Below are 21206 nucleotides of genomic sequence, written 5' to 3'. Positions count from 1 at the left end.
CACACACACACACACACACACACACACACACACACACACACACACACACACACACACACACACACTCACATGTAACACAGAAACCTGCTGGAAATCGGCACAAGTTGACCCTGGATCAGACATAACAACATGCAATGTTAAGATTGATAGTCTCAAAACTTCCATTTTATTGAATTCAAAATATCTTCCGAGACTTGACAAGACACAAATAACGCAACTAGTATAATGCTTGCCTGCTTGACCTCGGGGTACTGTTGCACTCTGATGATATACCGCCAACATTAACTATGCAATGCGAGTATTCAAACCAACTCTCGAGACAAACGGAGCGTGGCTTGTAAATTATGTAAATGATACACACATTCACTATTAATTGCCGATATGTACAGTCAGGTCATAACTTAAGAGCAGGCATAGGCTGGCCAACCCTCCCGAGGTCCTGAGTGGTAGTAGGCTTGCCAACCCTCCCGAGGTCCTGAGTGGTAGTAGGCTTGCCAACCCTCCCGGGGTCCTGAGTGACAGTAGGCTCGCCAACCCTCCCAGGGTCCTGAGTGGTAGTAGGCTGGCCAACCCTCCCGAGGTCCTGAGTGGTAGTAGGCTGGCCAACCCTCCCGGGGTCCTGAGTGGTAGTAGGCTGGCCAACCCTCCCGAGGTCCTGAGTGGTAGTAGGCTGGCCAACCCTCCCGAGGTCCTGAGTGGTAGTACGCTGGCCAACCCTCTCGGGATCCTGAGTGACAGTAGGCTTGCCAACCCTCCCGGGATCCTTAGTGACTTTAGGCTTGCCAACCCTCCCGAGATCCTTAGTGACAGTAGGCTTGCCAACCCTCCCGAGATCCTTAGTGACAGTAGGCTTGCCAACCTTCCCGGGATCCTTAGTGACAGTAGGCTTGCCAACCCTCCCGTATAGTATTACAGTTGGTATAGCGAGGAAAGGTTGAAGCAGTTTAAGTACATGATGCACATAAGGGAATTTTAGGGGTAAATATATACAAATTACCACCTTGTCTCTGCTAAGCAAAAGCCCAATCATTAATACAAATGAAAGTGAAGCCACAAGTGTTTGCTTCACAACAACAACAGTCCTCCTCGGTCACTTGGCGCCACCCACTGAGAGCAGTGCCAAGTATTCCACATATAACCTCAGCTACAAAATATATTGGAAAGAATGGTAACGCAGGCAACGTTATCCTCCAGTGGAAGGGTGAAGTACCACCATGAATAAAAGTTGGACAGTGGGGAAGTTTTGGGCATCAGGAGGGCATCAGGAAACTTGTCCGATGCTTCAAGTGCGGCCGGTGTGGGCATGTTGGGCGGCCGGTGTGGGCATGTTGGGCGGCCGGTGTGGGCATGTTGGGCGGCCGGTGTGGGCATGTTGGGCGGCCGGTGTGGGCATGTTGGGCGGCCGGTGTGGGCATGTTGGGCGGCCGGTGTGGGCATGTTGGGCGGCCGGTGTGGGCATGTTGGGCGGCCGGTGTGGGCATGTTGGGCGGCCGGTGTGGGCATGTTGGGCGGCCGGTGTAGGCATGTTGGGCGGCCGGTGTGGGCATGTCTGGCGGCCGGTGTGGGCATGTTGAGCGGCCGGTGTGGGCATGTTGGGCGGCGGGTGTGGGCATGTTGGGCCAGATGAAACCTCAGGGAAAACGGTGGAGAGAGCTCCAAACAGCACCCGACCTGGCAGTGTCTGGGAATGATCAACACAGGAGAAATGGTACACGTTTCATGCCAAAACGTCTCCCAAGATCATTATGTATGGAAGAAGTCATGTCTAGCCCCACCGAAAGACAAACATCAAAAGGAAGAAGAGCTGAAGCAACAATATATTCCAGCGCCTCAACCAGCAAACTCGGCACCCCACCCAAGAGGACCCATGGACACAGTATAAGAACATAAGAATATAAGAATAAAAGTAACTGCAGAAGGCCTATTGGCCCATATGAGGCAGCTTCCATTTATAACTACCCAATCCCACTCATATATATGTCCAACCCTCGCTTGAAACAATCAAGGGACCCCACCTCCACCACGTTACGCGGTAATTGGTTCCAGAAATCAACAACCCTGTTACCGAACCAGTATTTACCCAATGTGTTGTGACAACATAGCACCGACACTCATGAACACACAGTACGGGTGTGCACATAGCAGCATAACTCTCAAAACCCGAACTGTAAACAATAGGCCAGACTGGCAGCACTGATTACATCACACAGAGACGCAGTGGTAAAATCACTGCTCAGCAGAATAACTCTGTTGGGAAGGTTACTGCAACAACAACCACTAGAGATACAACAGCAGAACCAACACCAGCAGACAAATAAACTCTCAGCACAAGAGCAGCTGCAGTACAAGATATACAACTGCAGACACTGACACAACAAAGTCTACGGAAGGATCAAGAACTACAGCAGTTGAATAAGGTATTAGCGAGCAGAGTCCTACAGAGTGATCACTAACAACAGGAGATGACGAGGTAAAGTGACGGACTAAATCATCAACACCTCACACTATAGCATCCAAGTCTGCCACTCCAACGACAGTTGGATGAACTGAAGTCATTAGTATTCCTCAACCACGAAACAAGGAACGTAACACAAGAACAGCACACCCAGAAAACTATCAGTTCACAAATAAAGTCCCACACATACACACACACACACACACACACACACACACTTGTCTTGTGACCATCGTGTTGGGTGGACGTGGGTTGGGAGCTCCTGGGTCACTAGTGGAGTGGGAGGGGTAATCAGGCAACTTCGAAGTGAAAAAGACTATAAGTGAATGTACAAGTGAATGAAAAAACCTTGGGTTTTGACCAGAGGTAGTGAAGAAAAACAGTTTAATTAGCGTAATTCAAAATAGTGAGGAAATACTGTGCAGTGTGGAAGCAGCAGACATCACCGACCTCTGACCGCGTGACCTCACCTCGCAGCAACCCTTCTACCACCACGTGGGACGACGATTGGAGATTCACTCACCTATTGTGTTGGCAGATTGTGCAAGGTATTGAGGAGCGCCTTTTTGGCTAGATTGTTACTGCAATGACTAGAAGGGGTTCAAGGTCAATCACCAGCAGGGATGAGGAGGAGGACAGATTTATAGACAAATTAATAGGGAAATTTGTAGAGAGAAGGAGTGATTGGTTGGAGGATCTAATCCAGGGGATTAAAAGTGAGGTATTTCAGCAAATACAGGATGCGGTAGAGAGGCAGAAACAAGAATTTATGCTCTATGTTCAGGAAGAAATTAGGAAGGGAAGAGAGGACTGGGAGAGGGAATGTGCTCGTATCACAAACGAATTAGGAAGGATTAGCAGCATGGCTAAGGATAGAGGAGTAATGGGGGATGGGTTAGTGACTGCGGTTGGGATGGGGAATCCCCAGGGGACAGGCTACCAGCATGACAATGAATTACTGAGGAGACGGTCTATTATAATACATGGATTATTCGAATCTAGGGCACCAACAAGACAAGAGAGAATAGAAACAGAAAAATACGAATTGCACGAGATATTGAGGTGTATTGGAGCAGAGATGGCAGAACGCGAGGTGGATATCAATCGACGGGTTGGACCTTACAATTGTACCAAGAATAGAGCTGTTCTGGTGCAATTCTCCAATGAGGAGGCAGTGGAGTACATAATGAGGAGCAAGCATTTACTCAGAGGAAGTGAAACCCATTACAATGTGTTTATAGAGAGGTTTATGACGAAAGATGAGCAAACAGCCCACAAAAATAGATGGCAACAACGACACCGAAATCGTCTCTCAGGTAGTCTCACCTCCCAGGTCACATCCCAGGTCACCTCCCAGGGCACCTCCCAGGTCACCTCCCAGGTCACCTCCCAGGTCGCATCCTCCCCAACTCAGCCCTCCTATACATCCCCCCTGCCTCAGCCTCCCACAACCCCCCTGTCCCTTCCACATTTGCACCTCCACAACGATTCCCCTGCCCCTGCTACATCACACTTGTCAGCGACCCCAGTGGGTCAAGCCATGCCCTCCCCAAACCCACCTTCCCATCCCCCCTCCCCAAATACCCCTTCCCACTCCCCTGCCCCTTCTACCCCATTGACTTCAATTCCATCTACTCCATCCCAGCTTCCACTGCACCCCTCTTCCACTCACCCCCAAACCCCACCCAACCCTCACCCCTCCTATGCACCTCCAGCCCACATTTAACCCCCTCACCTTGTGACCCCCTAACACCTTCCCCCATCTCCCTCTTCCCCTCTTCTACCCCAAAACCCCCACCTACCCCCGATTCCCCCCTAACTAATATACCCTCTCTTCCACTCCCAGCACCCATGCTCCATTCTCATCTCAGCTCTCCGCCCTCAGTATCCCTCTTCCCCCCAACCTCTCAACCTCTATCTGACTCTCAGTCTCACTCTATTTCTCAACCCCCCTATGCTATTCAGACCCCTAACTTTCAGACCCATTATGCCCTTCCTACCCCCCTAGATGCCCAGACCCCATTCGCCTACCAGGCACTCCCAGGCACCCCCCTAGCACCCCCCCACTCACCCCCACAGCCCCCACTTGCCCCCCAGACACCCCCCAGTTCCCCCCAGACCCCTGGTGAAAGGGGGAACTCTGACACCCGAGTTTCCAAGAAGAGTCTCAAGGTTTGGTACACCAATGCTGATGGGGTAGCCAATAAAGCAGAAGAGATAAAAGAAAGAGTTAGTGAGGCAGACCCAGACATAGTGGCAATAGTGGAAACTAAAATAAATGGCATGATCTCGGATGCAATCTTTCCAGAGGGGTACCAGGTGATAAGAAAAGAAAGGACACAGAGACAGGGAGGAGGAGTGGCACTACTAATAAAGCGGAAATGGAAGTTTGATGAGCTGGAAAATCCGGGTACCAATGAAAGCACAAGCTTCATACATGGAACTCTGACAGTGGATGGGAAGAAGATTGTAATCTTGATACTCTACAATCCCCCACCAAACAGTAGAAGGCCCAGGCAGGAGTACGAGGACAGCAACAAGACATGTATGGATGAACTGCAGAGGGCAGCAACTTTAGCGCATAGAATGAGAGCGAAGCTGCTGGTCATGGGGGACCTAAATCACGGAGAGATAAATTGGGAAACGAGGAATCCCCATGGCGGGGAGGAGACCTGGGGAGCGAAGCTGGTAGACGTTATTGACAGGAATTTCCTAACACAGCATGTGAAAGAAGATACTAGGGAAAGAGGAGGGGATACGCCCAGCCTATTAGATCTCATTATCACTCAGAATGTAGAAGACATCGAGCAGTTGGAACATGAAATACCACTAGGAGCTAGTGACCATTGTGTCCTAGTCTTTGACTACATGATGGAGCTTAAAATTGTGACCAAAGGACAAGAGGTCCGGGAAAGGAGACTTGATTACAGAAAAGGGGACTACAGAAGGATAAGGGACTACCTGGGAGAAGTGCAGTGGGAGGAAGAACTTAGAGGAAAAACAGTGCAAGGTATGATGAACCAAGTCATATTGAAATGCAAGGAGGCTGAAGATAGATTTATTCCAACAATAAAGGAAAAAAGCAGGAGGGAATATAATAACCCATGGTTTAATAGACAGTGTCAGGAAGCAAAGGTGAGAAGCAGGAGGGAGTGGAGGAAGTACAGAAGACAAAGGACAGAGGACAACAGGATTAGATGTAACAGAGCTAGGAATGATTACATTAACATAAGACGAGTGTCGGAAAGAAATTATGAGAACGATATTTCAGTCAAAGCGAAAAAGCAACCAAAATTACTACATAGCCATATAAGAAGGAAGATGTCGGTAAATGACCAAGTGACAAGACTGAGGAAAACAGAAGGGGCATATACAGAAAGCGACAAGGAAATCTGCGAGGTACTGAATGCAAAATTCCATGGAGTGTTCACAACCGAGCCTGAGCAGCTCCCATTGTTAGAAGAGATTACCCAAGATGAAAGACTATCGGATATAGAGGTGACAGCAGAGGATGTAATGAAACAGTTGACAACACTGGATGCAAATAAAGCTGTTGGACCAGACAAAGTATCACCGTGGATACTCAAAGAGGCAGCGCAGGCTCTCAGCGTGCCTCTGGCAATGATCTTTAATGAGTCACTTATGTCGGGAGAATTGCCCAGTTGCTGGAAGGAGGCAAATGTCGTACCGATTTTCAAAAAGGGTGATAGGGAGGAGGCACTTAACTACAGACCCGTATCACTGACAAGCATCCCCTGCAAAATACTTGAAAGAATAATTAGGCTAAGACTTGTTGAGCACCTGGAGAGCATTGGGTTTGTAAACAAGCACCAACATGGGTTCTGGACAGGGAAATCATGCCTAACAAACCTTTTAGAATTCTATGATAAAGTAACAAGGATAAGGCAGGACAGAGAAGGCTGGGCAGACTGCATATTTCTTGACTGCCAAAAGGCCTTTGATACGGTACCGCACATGAGACTGCTATACAAACTTGAGAGGCAGGCAGGAGTAAGCGGAAAGGCCCTAGTATGGGTGAAGAACTACCTAACAGGAAGGAGCCAGAGGGTAATGGTAAGGGGCGAAAAGTCGGACTGGCGAACAGTAACAAGTGGAGTACCTCAAGGATCGGTGCTGGGACCAATCCTCTTTCTAATTTACGTAAATGATATGTTTACAGGAGTGGAATCATACATGTCAATGTTTGCAGATGACGCAAAATTAATGAGAAGAGTTGTGACAGACGAGGATTGTAGGATCCTCCAAGAGGATTTAAACAGGCTGCAGAGATGGTCAGGGAAATGGCTACTGGAGTTTAACACCAGTAAATGTAAAGTTATGGAAATGGGATCAGGTGACAGGAGACCAAAGGGACAGTACACAATGAAGGGGAACAGCCTACCTGTAACGATTCGAGAAAGAGACCTGGGAGTGGATGTGACACCTAATCTAACTCCTGAGGCACATATAAATAGGATAACGACAGCAGCGTACTCTACACTGGCGAAAATTAGAACTTCATTCAGAAACCTAAATGAGGAAGCTTTTAGGGCGCTTTACACTGCCTACGTGAGACCCGTCTTAGAGTATGCCGCGCCATCATGGAGCCCCCACCTGAAGAAACACATAAAGAAACTGGAGAAGGTTCAGAGGTTTGCGACGAGGCTTGTCCCAGAGCTACGAGGGATGGGATATGAAGAGCGGCTGAAGGAACTGAACCTTACGACACTAGAGAAAAGAAGGGAGAGAGGAGATATGATAGGGACATATAAAATACTCAGGGGAATTGACAAAGTGGAAATAGATGAAATGTTCACACGTAATAATAACAGAACGAGGGGACATGGGTGGAAACTGGAAACTCAGATGAGTCACAGAGATGTTAGGAAGTTTTCTTTTAGCGTGAGAGTAGTAGAAAAATGGAATGCACTTGGGGAACAGGTTGTGGAAGCAAATACTATTCATACTTTTAAAACTAGGTATGATAGGGAAATGGGACAGGAGTCATTGCTGTAAACAACCGATAGCTAGAAAGGCGGGATCCAAGAGTCAATGCTCGATCCTGCAAGCACATATAGGTGAGTACATATAGGTGAGTACACACACACACACATCCTTCCACATAACCAGACAACCACTATCAACACAAAGTTTCCCGCACACACCGCCTGTAGCACAGGAAGCACACCGCCATAATATATACTATGTACAGACCCCAAATATCCAGCTGAGGGTCAAATCTTCACTAGCACAAGCAAAAGTCTCTGTGAGAAAATTCACCGTGAGGCGATGCGAACCTCCGACCATAACAGTGTTATCCACATACTCTAGCACTGTACCGCCAGGTCTGGAGGTACAGTATGCGGATGGCAGTACCATGGTCGCAGGGTCGCGTCGCTTCACAGCCACAGTGGACACAGGGAACCACAGTACACCAGTACTCACTCCTGGGTAGAGTACTGGTGGTAGTGTACAGTACACCAGTACTCACTCCTGGGTAGAGAGTACTGGTGGTGGTGTACAGTAGACCAGTACTCACTCCTGGGTAGAGTACTGGTGGTAGTGAGTAGTAGGGTGTAAGCGCCACAGAACATTTTTTTTTTTTGGGCGGAGGACCCCTGTGGAATGTAAGCGCCACAGAACATTTTTTTTTTTGGGGAAAAAAATGTTCTGTAGCGCTTTAGGGTTTTCAGGTGAATTTGGGGAGTCACAGATTTGGAATTAGGGAATTCTTATAATGAAAAATAATGTCATACGAGTTTGTTAAAGTTCTTATAAGAAAAATAATTTCCGAGACATAGAAGTTTGTTAAGGCTTTATGGGACAAATTCAAATAACGTGTGTAGCACTTTAGGGCTTCCAGGAGAACTCTACGGACATATTTTACATGTTTTCAACTTACAAAATCGTCTATGTAAGCCTTAGTTATTCATATAAATTTAGAAAATCACCTGTGTAAGTCATGGTTTTCAAGTCTCGTACATCACACCCCCCTTCCTCCCCCCTTACCTCGCAATCTGTCGCGTCACCTTTATTTACTTTACGCCCGGCCAGCCAGACATCGCATACAGGGTACCTCTTATCTTATCCGTAATATCTGGACCGTCCCTCCTCTCTCTCTCTCTCTCCCTCCTCTCTCTCTCTCCTCTTCATATTATTCCCTCTTCCTATTTTCTGACATACTAATATTTTATTCCTTTTTCATTAACCAGTCAGTTTTATACAAATCAACCGAAGCATCTCAATGTAACCTTTAATACTGAAACTGCCTCAGAGACTATCTAAGCTGACCCCAGCTACCTGCCCCAGGCTATCTGCCCGAGGCAATCATCACCTGATTACCTGCCCCAGACATCCACCAGTCATTGTCGGCGTTCGCCACCGTAATAATTTATATATATATATATACATTAAGCGTTAATAAAACTTATTTATTTATTTATAATTTATTTAGTCATCTAATTCATAGTTTACACAATTTATAATAAACGATTCATTTAGCCCGAAGTTCTAAGAAGCTCGCTCCTCAATCCGCTTGTATAATATCCGTCCTATTCACTCTTCATCTCTGTAAATAAAGAATAACAGTTTCAGACAGCGTTTACACATGTACAATATTTATCATACACATAAAACCTCAAAACAAATGTACTCACCATTTTCCATTAGATAATTTGTTATAGCCTCATTCAGCCAGTCGTCTCCAAGCACATTTTCCAACAAATATCGCTCTTATCATAACACAGCGTTTCATAGCAGCTCGGCATATTTTTAAATAAAGCATAAGATAGCCTCATTACGTTCCTATCATTCTGCATATATTCTCCATAAGTAAAACTAGTTTCAAATAGCTTTATTGCAGTTTTTAGATCCTTGTTTGAAAGATGGTAACAGAAAAACATCACATATAGCCCGCATACGTAAGTATTTAAACTCTGAAGTCGCTCTGTAAACGTGTATACATCACAGTCTTTATAATAATTTAAAAACTCCGAAATGTATGGCGAATACACATTTATTCCATATGAATCGAGTATAACTATTTTCCTTTTAGATTTATATACAGCAATCCAGTGACCCATTACTTCCTTAGAGTCTCTTCCTAAGGTATTTATTATAAACATAATCGGTCTATCCCGTATTTGCTTCATTATTCTATATATATCCGTCGCTAAATAGCATCCAATATATTTAGCTTTACTACCTTTCATATTGTTCAATGCCGTATTAATTTGTTTGCAGTTCATGCTCTTGTATCACACACAACTCGCCTATCTGAATAAATTCTCAATACTCCCGTTGTAATTCCGAATAAAATAATAACTTTATTCGATTTCGCTGGAACAGCAAATTCTAATGTAATTCTCAGGTTGCCCGAAGCCTCTATAGGAAGGGTATCTCTCAATTCCTCAGGCGTTAGTCTAAATGCCAGTAATGTTCTTCCTTTTATAAATGAATTATATGTCAAGGTATTACAAGCATTAAAGCCTACTGTATTTTGAGTCTCGTAGTATAGTTTCGAACATTTATTCGGGAACTTGCAAGTTATATTAAATAAGTTTGTCCCATCACGTGTAATATATACATTAGATAAATCGCAGTGATCGAAATAAAGTGGATTAAGTGTATACGCTCCTGATATTGCTTCCATATCCATCATCATAATAAATAATTTATCTGGGATAATGCTCCCCCATGGCTGGTCAATACTTAATCTCTGCTGCCCATTACCGAGAATGAACGTCTTGTGGAGTGTCTTATCAAACGTATATGTAACTGGCGTATTTTGTTCAGCCAGAGCTCTATTAATAGCCTCCAATCCAGATGCAAATGGAGTTATCCGATCAATCCACATTCTAGCTAGTTTTATGTTAAACTTATATCCAGATTCAATACTGTTTATAACCCACGGATCACTGTTAAGTTCTAATCTCAAACGAATATCAATTCCATCCAAAAGATATTCGCTCAAAGTTGTAATGTCCAATAGCAGTTTAAAGCAACAATTTACTCCCTCAGTTTTTAACTTTACAAATCTAGATTTAAGGTCTTCTGAGGCATTCTTAAAATAATCTACATCATATTTTTCAGGGAAAACATCATTATAGAAATACGTCAGTTCTTTAAATCTTTCAGCTTTACATTCAGAAAGCGTCGTCATTAGCTTTACATATGATAAATATGAAAATAGTGAATTAGTTTCCACCACTTGCTCATTTAAATAAACAGTTACAGCTTTAAACATTGTCTGGGACAAGCCATTAACTATTGATGCATTTTTAATATCCGCTAAAGCCGTAATTCCGTCAGGTCCCGTTAATTCAACCATCAGTTCTAGCGTCAAGCTCGAAAGATCAATAAATTGACCCTTAACTCCCGGGATACGAAATTCAATATAAGAGTCTTTAAATTTATTGTTAATACTTGAATTCACAGGTAAAATATCCTGTGTCTGTCTTGAAAATATCGTACTTTCAACCATTCTATAAGGACTAACTTTAGGAAAGCCATCGCTTATAGCAGCTGTATAATTTTCTAAAGGAACTTGCAATGCTGCACTAGGAGCATTTACACTCATCATGTCTGCGTCTAGCATACAACTAGTACTGTTTTTATGAAAACACGTCTTTATATCTATCCATTTTCTTTATATAGGCAGGTCTTTTCATTTTTCTTTTCGTTATTCGGCCACCTGCTAACAATTTAGGACCTATACTTTTCAATGTTTCCATACCGCGTTTTCTAATTGAATCTTTCAAAGTACCTTGACCAGCATTTATATCCTGCAAAACATTCTGTCCCATTGTCAATGCTGCTGGCATGATAGTTTTTAATAGGAAAGGAGTTGCTCTACGAGCTAGACCAGTTAAGAAACTTAATATTCCACCTCCTCTTAAATGTCTTCTATCAAAAACAGTAATATCGCCCAGTGCTCCACCTCTCTTCCCTCGAGGAGCGATAAATCGCTCTACCTCGTCAACAGACAGCGGTACAAACCCGACCCTCATGTTTAAACAGGTCAAGAGAGAATGATAAACTCCCTCTACTCATGCCATTATATATCAACAGGTCTAATATGTAATACTGCAATCGTACATCCATCCTTTTCAAAATATACAGGCTCCCCATCTTGATCTGTTAATCTAATACTGATGCCATCAATATTAGTCGTATTTAAAGGTTTATATAATTTCCTGTGTGTTACATTACTTTGAAACGAAACAACATCCAAGATATTTACAATCTGATTACCAAACATGGTGGGCTGCACCTTATCACAATATACACACAAGAAATCTATACGGCCTCCTGGCCTAGGATGATAATAGCAAGTATCTTGTACAAATAACCTGTTATTAGGTGGCTTATTCATAATAAAAATATCATAGGCTTTACCTACTTCAGCTCCAATAACTTTACATATATTTCGACCGAAAGATAAAGAAATTCGAACAACTAATTTTCCATCCTTTGTAATAAATAATTTTAACAACTTCTCACTAAATGCTGCATTAAACTTAATTCGATTAATACTCGAATCATATTTCATATGAACGTCCCCGTGATCTGGGAAATTATAATTAAGTACGGGTCCTATAAAACTCAGTGAACCTTTTGAAAATATAGTAGAAATTTCTCTATTTAAAATAGTCGTTAGCTCTATGCAATTATCACTGGCTAAAATATCCGACTTTAAATTGAAAGATGTATTCACCGTACTCAAATCAGATAAACTTTTATTAGACACTAGAAGTTGAACTGAAATAAAACTTTCCGGGTCATTCCTCCTAACAGCGAAATAAGATGGAGGCAGGAATATATTCTTCAGGCACACTTCATAAGCTTTATTCGGGTCTAAAGGCAGCTGATTATGTAATCTATTTTCAAAAGCATTGGGAGCATTGTTTTTAAATACATCAGTATCAGAGTTACTCGCTGCATATATAACGTAACTATCCATCCTGTAGACTAATAGTAAATGATAAAAATAAACAGAAACTCACCTTAATATGATATCCAGGTAGACTCTCCTTCATCTACAGCCTTGATCTTCCTCTTCAAACTTGGAGGAGAAAACACTTGATTTTTCGCATCTACATTTCTAAATAAATTCTTAGGTGTAGATGTCAAAGAGTAGAACAACTTTGCAATTGGCAGTTTATCTTCTGGGAATAACAATTTCGGAGTGCACATCCTGCCTATAACGTCATCAACAATATTGAGCCCAGTAACTGGCGATGTAATGTTCCCTTCCTCATCCCACTTTACAAGTCCAGTTGTATTAAAATAATTTAACAAGGAGACAGCAAAATCATAATCCTTAAGCTTTAATCTTAAGTCTATCAAGTGTTGTATAACAGGATTTGTTCTCACTGTCATCGTAGGCTTCTCAACACTTACCGCCGTAGGCTTCTGTTGATCAATAGCTTTTCGTGGTACAAGATAGAATTCTTTCATTATTCCTTATTAAATAGCCTTGAAATGAAATTTATAGCTATGGGAAGTAAAATGCCCAATAAATTACCTCCTCTTTTACTCGTTAATATGTCTTTCTTGAGTGAAATAGCTTTCTTCTTACAGGCTAATGTATGGAGTAGAGCTCTATATTTAGAAAGTCTCTTTAAAATAGGCTTCCCAACTTCAATTTTATTTTTAAGAAATTATTAAATATTTCTGATAAGCAAAGTATATGTTCCTTTTTAAGAGTCTTAATTAACTTTTTCCTAGAATTATAACCTAATCTAGCTAATAGTTCAATAAATCCACGATACTTTCTAACTAAGGGCTGCTTCTTCATAGTTTCTTCACGTCATCTGAATTCACCCACTGATCAAATGAACTGTCGTAACCGACGTATCTAACTTTATATAAAGTAGTATTACCAACTTTACGTTTACTTATAATTCTCTCAATTTCAAATGTATCTGACAAGTAGGTGGGAGTCAACTCCTCTCTATAAAATCCGCCTTCTATAAGTCTATTATTTAAGTCCTTTAGATAATATAAAGGCACGGGTTGTTTAGTATCAATTTGAGCAATTGTAAATATTTCCTTAGTGTTCTGTTGATGAAAACCTCTTTTGAACTTTGAAATACGATTAGATAAGGCAAGCCGTACTGTATCTCCTACAGACAGATGATTACTGATGCGTGGCTTAGTCTGCTGGTCTCCTTTATACATGAGCTTAAACTGCCTAGTCACATCTCGAGGCGAAGATAAAGCATGTACATCAATAGGTATTTTCCCCTTTAATCCTCTATGTGGTGTTCTATTATACGTTTTAACCATATCAGGTAAAACATTTATATAGGTTAAGGTGTTATAAGCCGTTAAATATTTATATATCTTAGTTTTCAATGTTCTTATAAATCTCTCTGCAATGCTAGCTTTAGTTTCCTGAGAAAATACACTGTACAGATCAATGTTTTTACTGTCTAACAATCGTTTCATATATTTATTATAGAATTCACCGCCCTTATCAGTGTTAAGCTTCCTTACACCTTTTGATGAAGGTAAGTCCAGAACAGCTTTCATGGCTTCACTTACACTCTGACCTGATTTAGTGGATAGTGGAACTACATGTGCAAACCTTGAAAATATATCAACACAAACTAATAAATATTTAATATCATTGTTGTGCTTAGCTAACAATGTCATATCAGCCAAGTCACTGGTAAAGAAAGCTTTAGGTCTAGGTGCTAAGATACGTCTTCGTTTAAATTTACGTTTTTTTAATAGATGTAAGGTATAAGCATTAGACGTTTTTAAATAGTCTTTCACATCTTTTATAGTTATTTCAGGGATTGTTTTCTTTGCAGCCTTATACAATTTTAAAACGCCACCAAACCCACCTATGGACTTGGGGTCATTGTATATCTTATTAAGAGCTTGTGTAATGTTCACCATTGATACACTATTTCATATGGGGGTTCATTTACAATATTTCCCCTAAATATTATGGATTCAGGTGTTTTAACGCCCAAGTCAACAAGTAAATACCCATACTGTCGAGAAATCACTTTCTTATATATATCTAAAAATTTCTTGGCATCTTGTTTTCCGAATATTTGTCTGCCTAATGTTTCTATCTGGGACAAGTCTCTTGATTTAAGCAGAATAAAATGAGAAGCATTTAAACTTATAGATCTAGAAAATTTCCCACTGAAAAATATATTTTGGGTTATAAAAATAACAGAGATGTTCTCATGCCGTCCCTTAGTAAATATATCACTTACTATTTTAGAGTTTGTAGATTCAACATACAAGTCATCATAAACAACTAATATATGAGATGTGTCCTCTGGATCACGATCATCTAAAGGGTTTACAATTTCAGAGTAAAAAGATATCTTATGTTTAATAAGTGGATTAGTTCTCAACTCTTTATACCCGCTTCCACAGATAATTATTTTTGCAAAGTTCTGCTGATATTTCTCTATCATTTTAGCACATAAATAGCTCTTCCCACCATTTGAAAATCCAGCAATAATAATTCTTGACGGTTCACTAAATATATTCAACTGGGATTCAGTAATAACTTTTTTCTGCCCTTCCATGTTGCTAGGATTCAATAGACTAACTACAAATATATAATGAAAGGAGTATTTAAACAAAATCTACATTCGAGTTTTATTTAAACATAACCAATAAAATCATAGTCATAACATATCCAATACAGTAACAAATCATAGAATATATATTATCATAGACATTAAATCATAACATATCCAATACAGTAACAAAATAAATCATAGTCATATCATAGTCATTTCATATCAAATACAGTAACAAATCATAGCCAATACAATATCATAGACATTTGAATATAGTTATAGATAATACATAGACAATACAGTAACAGACTTAGTTGTTGTTGTTAGGGAATAATTGCTGAGCGACTCTATCCCGCTTTTCCCAAAGATTAAAAATGGGGAACAATTGACGTCTTGGTTGGGGATTATCTACAATTACTGGATCCCCTACCTGCACCTCTTCCTCTACCTGTACCTCTTCCTGTACCTCTTCCTCTACCTGTACCCGTACCTCACGCTCTGGAATGTCTGGGTGACCGTAAGCTAATGACTCTGTGGGACTAATGAGGTACCTCTTGTCATCAAAAGCTGACAGACCGCGCTTAGTTGTTTTACACGTGCATATCTGTCCATTAACATTACGAATAGATCGGGATACAAAATTAAAAGTTGTATTTGTCTCTAATGTGTTCTGAAAAGATGCATGTGTTATTTTCTTTTGTTGGTGATAAGGAATCCCTTTACATTTACATAAATGTTCATTATCAAGGGTTAGGAGAGAGTAAGTTTTAGGCTTGAGTGCAATTAATTCAGTTATGATTTTCTGCTTTACTTCTGACTTGAGGAGTCCTAGTTCACCTTTGCGAGTAGCGGAATACATGGGATGATCTTTGTCAAAATTACTGAAATCCATATAATCTACTAGAGGAGCTTTTGTCATTTCTTGGAAAGCATCTTTACAGGTCAGAGTAAATATGAATGAGTCTGTATCCGTATAAATTAGTCTAGCTCTCTCCCCATAATGGGCTTTAACTACATTATACCAGAACTCGTATAAACGCCTCTTGGCTATCTGCAAGATCTGATATCCCATGTAAGAAGGAGTGGTAACTTTAAGGATGTCTTTCATTACTGTACAGAGAACCCTATCTTGACCTAAAGAGACAGCTCGTTTATACAAAGGGTTTCTTGCATGAGTTAAGAATGAATGTTTTGTCGTTACTAGATGGTGAGTATTAGCATATCGAGATATATTTGTCATTGATTTCCCGTACAGACTATTACTTATGAGTTTAAAAGCTTTTCCTTTAACTTTACAGGTGGTATTGGCTCGTTCTCGAATGTTGGTTGAAATAAAATCTTTTAAATAGGGAGCCTGATTAAATTCATAGATTGTTTTTACTCGTTCAACTTCTAGTCCAAGTTTTAATAGCAATTGCAGGAAATCAAGGCTTACTAAGTAGTCGTTTTGGGGCAAGTGGGATGCAATTAACTTAGTATTTTTAGGTGGGAGCTTACGTTTTTCATCATTAAGGGTTTTCTTACTGTACTCTGACAAAAACTCCTCCGTTATATTAGTATGAGACAGTACAAGGGGCAGATCATCAGTATACCTGGCTACCTCGGGAGATACATGTTTTGTATCGCATAAAATCCAATAGCCTTTGTCTTGATCACAGGGGATATGTTGTAACCCTTGCCCTAATAAGGTATCCCGCTCAAGGTCAGTTAATTGTCTAATCCCTCCCTGGGGAAGTACCTCAGCCATGCACGCTGCATATAAGCTGTTAAAGTCGAGGTACAAAATGTGAGTATCGTCATCAGAGCTAGGGTTAGATGTAGTGTGCTCGTTAACAGCCTGTGTAAATTGTCTAATGGAAGATGTGAACCCTCCTCTAAGATTCCTTCTCAACAAATCATATATATTCTGATCATACACATAGTCAAGTACAACTTTTGATTTAAATAAGAACGCGTCCCAAGCATAACTAGGAAGTGATACATAGAAAACAATATCTAGTTCATAAATTTCTTTCAGTGATGTTCGCCAAAGTGTAAATATATCAACTAGCATTCCCACGTCAACTTTTAAATATAACATGAGGTAATCCTTGATGTTTGTACAGTTCCCTAAATTAAATACTTTAAGAGCATTGTTATAATCTTCTTCAGACAGTGGAGAGTCATGTAAAACATTGTAAAACTTATCTCGCGAAGGGAGCTGAGGTTCGTCTAACACGTCCATGGAAGAAATATAATCATAACATAGGCTTTGTTTACCTTTAATTAACAGAGCTTTAGCTTCATCGGATACGCCATTTAGTATGTGTTCAGTGTACTTGGTGGGTTTCTTACCGGCAACGTGCTCGCTTGCTAAGGTTCCTAATGACCCATTAAGGAGAGCTAGGCTATCTAGGAATTTAAGTTTACCTATGATGACTTGCATAAATTTCAATCCTTCCTTGGTTAGAATTTCTACATCGCGGTGAGGATTTTTGGACAGTTCTTTAAGTATAATTCCAAGATCATAGGCAGCATTATGGGAAAATGTGGTTAAGTATCTACGAGCATTTTTACATTGTAAATTGCAACGAGCACAATAAGCACCTAAGTAATTATTTTCCTGAATAGCATGATTATGATGTCTATGTTTATCTTTCTTATCCTTGAAAGTTTGATGACACAATTGACACGTATTTTGTCTTTGAAACATTCTTTCCTGTTCTCTAGACAAGTTCTTAGGGAAGTTGGGGAGCTGAGCATGAATAGCTTTCCATGAGGCTTCTAGCTTGGTAATAAAATGATTGACCGCGTCTGGACCTACGTATGAATACGTTTCTACGACATTGAATTCCCTGTCTAAAATCATGTAAGCATAAGCAATTGCTTTATGCTTACATTCCACCATGCCTCTAGGATTTTGACGGTCTAATAGACATTCAAAATCGTAATAGGCGGTGTGAGTTGGGCTATAGGTCCTACCGTAATTTTTAAAACTGATTTTATCATTAGGGTTATAAAACGAAAATACTTGGGATACAGTGCATGACTCTTCGTGAGCTTGAATTTCATCCAAGGGAGCATGCAAAAGGCAAATTTTACAGAATTTATGAGTGTCAGGAATTTTATACCGATTATGGTTAATAGTCTTTACAAATTTATCAAAGTCCTTGATCAGACAGAGATGCTTGCCTTCTAATAACAACAAAGGAACTTTATCGGCATACTTTTCCTGGCTTTTCCTAGCTAAACTAAGATAGTATCTGTTACTTTCATGAGTTATTGTATAAATATAAATAGAAATTTTGTTAAGCTTCTCTATTTTCTTAAGGTTATCAAATGATACGGGGAATCTGATTTCATCTGCCCATACTACGAATCTTCTACACCATCGAAGGCTTTTGTAATGTTGTCTAACGTTATTCATAGTCCTGCCCAATGCTAAGTTTTTATACGCTGCAATGCACTGTAACAAACACTCATCTCCTTCACTTTCAGGATTAAATACTGATTCTTTCCCCTTTAATTTTGCAGGATATGGTACGTAAGATCCAAGGTGCATAGGGTGGCGAATATACGAAAAATTAATGGCAAAGCCTGACATGGAATGAATTCCTACACTTGAGGATTGGACATTTTTTAGGCATTCGTCAATTTTAGCAGACATTTCGTCAACCCATGAATTTACAAGAACTTCCACTTCTTCCTGTGTAACAATCTGAGTTTCGCCTCTAATTGAAAATACTTCGTCTAATATTTCATATTGATTGTCGGCATGATTAAGTTTTTGCAAAATTAGGCTTACATCAGGGTAAATGTGAAATGAGGGAGGGAATTCTTCCTGTATTTGTCTGAACTGATTGTCTATATATTCTATAAAAAATTCCCTATACCTATTTATATAAATGCTGGGGTCGGCGTCTAAATGACCGGGAATGGAGAATGAATGTCTCGAGAAAGAACCTTCGAAATGGTTAATGACTTCTAACACTCGCGGAACAACGTTATCTAAGTTAAGTACCTCTGGGGAATCTGGAGCGTTGACTTCTTCATCTGATATGTCGTGAACAGGGGGTTGATTGTCTTCTTCTTCTTCATCCGAGGATGCATGCTGGTTGCCGTCTGGTGCATCTTCTTCTAGCTCCTGGGACAGCTGGGGTTGACTGCGTACAGGTGTGCTCCACTCAGAGGGGTGGGTTGAATCCAGGGGAGATTCTGAAACATAATATTAGCAATGAATAAACATTAAGAGGAAAACACATTTGAAAACAATACGAGGATTTGAAAACCTTAATAGGAAAATATCGTGTAAATAAGAGGATTTATTATTAAGAGGAAAAACAAAAAGTTTAAATAAGAGGAAAAACTGAATTACAGATAAATAATAATATTACTTACGAGCTGGGATGTTGATTCCACCAAGTATGAGATTCTCTTGATCACGAATAGGAACTCCTGTAATGGAAATATTTTTCTGTATGAGTACTTATTACTTGTTTATACACTTGTTAAAAATACAATTATTAACTTTTAAAATTACGAAAATTATTGTGAAAACGTACGGTTATTTATGGTGCGACGGCGTTTGGGTGGAGGTTCAATGATGTTTCTGGCTTCGGTGGGAGGTTCCCGGTTAACGGAGAAACGACAGTATGGGCATGAAGTAGAACCATGAACTGAAATGAAAATAATATATATAAATTGACTGTCTGTATGTATGTATGTGTGTTTCGGATATATATTTTCTTTGAAAGTTTATTGAATGTGCGAGAAAAAGAGGTACTTACGATTTGCACAATAGAGTTGCCCACAGCTGGTACAGGTTACGTCAAAATGTCCAGGCGGTGTAGGCCCGTTGCATCCTATACAGTATAGTCTGCATTCTTGAAGAGCGTTGATGGACATTTCACCGAGGCATGTTAAACATCGTGTTTGACACACATGAACGATTTCGTTGTTGATAGGAGACAGGCACAGAGGACACACTGACATGATGATATGACTAGGCTAGGGGAACCTTGTGAACAGGATGAAGATTGAATGTAGACTGAAAGTGTAGGCCTCTGAGACTTTGGCGATCTGAGGGGGCCCCTGAATGAGCGTAATAACGATAGTGTGCCCCTGAGTGAGCGTTTGGCTGTTTTATTAATAGCGAGAATGATTGGCGAATACTGGGAATAAACTCTTTTATTATAAATTGTGTAAACTATGAATTAGATGACTAAATAAATTATAAATAAATAAATAAGTTTTATTAACGCTTAATGTATATATATATATATAAATTATTACGGTGGCGAACGCCGACAATGACTGGTGGATGTCTGGGGCAGGTAATCAGGTGATGATTGCCTCGGGCAGATAGCCTGGGGCAGGTAGCTGGGGTCAGCTTAGATAGTCTCTGAGGCAGTTTCAGTATTAAAGGTTACATTGAGATGCTTCGGTTGATTTGTATAAAACTGACTGGTTAATGAAAAAGGAATAAAATATTAGTATGTCAGAAAATAGGAAGAGGGAATAATATGAAGAGGAGAGAGAGAGAGGAGGGAGAGAGAGAGAGAGAGGAGGGACGGTCCAGATATTACGGATAAGATAAGAGGTACCCTGTATGCGATGTCTGGCTGGCCGGGCGTAAAGTAAATAAAGGTGACGCGACAGATTGCGAGGTAAGGGGGGAGGAAGGGGGGTGTGATGTACGAGACTTGAAAACCATGACTTACACAGGTGATTTTCTAAATTTATATGAATAACTAAGGCTTACATAGACGATTTTGTAAGTTGAAAACATGTAAAATATGTCCGTAGAGTTCTCCTGGAAGCCCTAAAGTGCTACACACGTTATTTGAATTTGTCCCATAAAGCCTTAACAAACTTCTATGTCTCGGAAATTATTTTTCTTATAAGAACTTTAACAAACTCGTATGACATTATTTTTCATTATAAGAATTCCCTAATTCCAAATCTGTGACTCCCCAAATTCACCTGAAAACCCTAAAGCGCTACAGAACATTTTTTTCCCCAAAAAAAAAAATGTTCTGTGGCGCTTACATTCCACAGGGGTCCTCCGCCCAAAAAAAAAAAATGTTCTGTGGCGCTTACACCCTACTACTGTAGTGTACAGTACACCAGTACACACTCCTGGGTAGAGTACTGGTGGTGGTGTACAGTAGACCAGTACTCACTCCTGGGTAGAGAGTACTGGTGGTGGTGTACAGTAC

General features: G+C 40.6%; 1 protein-coding gene and 1 long non-coding RNA gene across 4 annotated transcripts in view; one reads left to right on the top strand and one right to left on the bottom strand.

Moving 5' to 3' along the window:
- The window catches only part of LOC123760124 (venom allergen 5), a 298290-nt gene that overhangs the window by 185008 nt on the left and 92076 nt on the right, over positions 1 to 21206 (top strand). The gene's annotated exons all lie outside the window — the stretch shown is intronic.
- LOC138365217 (uncharacterized) lies at positions 18698 to 19915 on the bottom strand. Its single transcript, XR_011228772.1, has 3 exons — positions 19776 to 19915; positions 19387 to 19664; positions 18698 to 19203 (listed from the first exon to the last, which is right to left on the bottom strand). It is a non-coding gene; the product is annotated as an uncharacterized lncRNA (long non-coding RNA).

Source organism: Procambarus clarkii, chromosome 16 (assembly GCF_040958095.1).
Source record: "Procambarus clarkii isolate CNS0578487 chromosome 16, FALCON_Pclarkii_2.0, whole genome shotgun sequence".
Taxonomy (NCBI): Eukaryota; Metazoa; Arthropoda; class Malacostraca; order Decapoda; family Cambaridae; genus Procambarus; species Procambarus clarkii.
Note: the sequence above shows the minus strand (reverse complement) of the source record. Positions and strands in the feature narration are given on the sequence as shown.